The following is a 1,576-nucleotide window of genomic DNA, read 5'->3' on the forward strand; positions in this document are numbered from 1 at the left end:
AGTAGCCGGGATAGGCTCCGGCACCCCGCGACCCCGAAAGGGAAGAAGCGGTCAAGAAGATGGATGGATGGAAAAAAAACAAGCATATTTGCTTTGTCTGTCTTTTATCCAGTGCGTTGTGGTCTCACCACTTTACCCACTGTGCTGAAAACGCGCTCGGATGAACAGCCTGTAGCGCAGACACACAAGTACTTTCAGACAAGTTGTGACATTTGGGAAAAACAACTTGACATTGCTTCACCAGAGAAAAGTGCCTTTGTCCCCTTGAATGATAGACTTCAAACTCTGTTATCTTTCAGTCGTAGCTCGCTCTTCTGCAGAGATGCGTCTTTTAGATTAGTGGTACTTGCATCTATTATTTTTGCTCCTCAGGAACTACAGAAGCCTGTTTGAACCCATTCTGATTGAAGATGATGACCCTATTGTAGATCTTACACAGAACAAGGAAGATCAGCTTCCAGAAGAACCTGTGTAAGTATTTGAGCATTTCTATCTAATCGACCATCATCTGGTTCTACAAATCATTAAAAAAGCATGAAGTCAGAATGGAAGTAGATATTTTTCTAGAATAAAATGTATATTTTCTTCTGTAGAGACACTCATGTGCAGGCGCATGAAATCATTGCCCAGTTAGCACTGGAAATTAACCACAAGAAGGTCAGCAGGTTCAACATTTGCCGGTCGGACGTATGGGATGGAGCTGTTGGAGGATTCCGATGCAGCACATACTCTGACAATAATTACATGTTCATTAAATTTACTGATGATGCTGGCTGCTTTGAAGAAGGATTGGATACAGGTGGGCCAAGGCGGGAATTCCTCACACTTTTCACGAACCATCTGAGAACGCGCCCCGTCTTCGATGGACCTCAAGAAAGCCGTTATGTTGTGTATAATGCAAAAGGTGTGTTCATTTCCTCAGAGAAATGTTTGTATTAAAAAGAAAAAAATGAGCATCTGCTTTTTTTTTATCAACAGACCTACGTAGAAATTAACATAATATTTATGTGCTCTGCAAAACAGCTGCCAGGGAAGATGAGTATTTTTTGGCAGGAAAGATCATAGCAGTATCCATTGTTCATGGGGGACCAGCACCACATTTCTTATCAAAGAACCTGGTCAACCACATGATGGGGAATCCAAGTTTCGACGCCACTATAGAAGACGTGAAAGATGAGGAGATAGGGAAAGTTCTACATCAGGTAGGAATTACCTGAGCCTAGGAAACGGATGGACTTAGGAAACCTGAGAAATATTTTAGATTCAAATCTAGATGCCCTTGAGTGCCAAATTTGTTTGGATAAAATGTTATTGTTTACTTATTGATGTTTTTTGCTTGTATTTCCAAATATGAAACAGCAGCATCAGATGAATCTTTGCAAAATATAATTTTCAAAACAGCACCATGTTCCAAACTGTTGGATGCCTCTGGGTTGTGAGGACTTGTGGAGGAGTATCTTGGATGGTACATCGACAGAAACCACAGTTGCATTCAACGGTAAATTATTTGTTATTAATTGTGAGAAATATGTTAGATAAAAATCTAATAAACCTTTTTAAGATAAGCAGTCTATGT

At 40.2% G+C, this 1,576-nt stretch overlaps 1 long non-coding RNA gene and 1 pseudogene across 1 annotated transcript in view; both read left to right on the forward strand.

Moving 5' to 3' along the window:
* Positions 1–1,223, forward strand: part of LOC112138903 — a 3,087-nt pseudogene extending 1,864 nt beyond the window's left edge.
* A 202-nt stretch (positions 1,224–1,425) lies between these two features.
* LOC112138904 overlaps positions 1,426–1,576 on the forward strand; it is a 2,141-nt gene continuing 1,990 nt past the window's right edge. Inside the window, exon 1 of the long non-coding RNA XR_002917867.2 lies at positions 1,426–1,498. This is a non-coding gene — a long non-coding RNA (uncharacterized LOC112138904). The remainder of the gene's footprint in view (positions 1,499–1,576) is intronic.

The sequence above is a fragment of the Oryzias melastigma genome, unplaced genomic scaffold (genome assembly GCF_002922805.2).
Source record: "Oryzias melastigma strain HK-1 unplaced genomic scaffold, ASM292280v2 sc00427, whole genome shotgun sequence".
Lineage (NCBI taxonomy): Eukaryota > Metazoa > Chordata > Actinopteri > Beloniformes > Adrianichthyidae > Oryzias > Oryzias melastigma.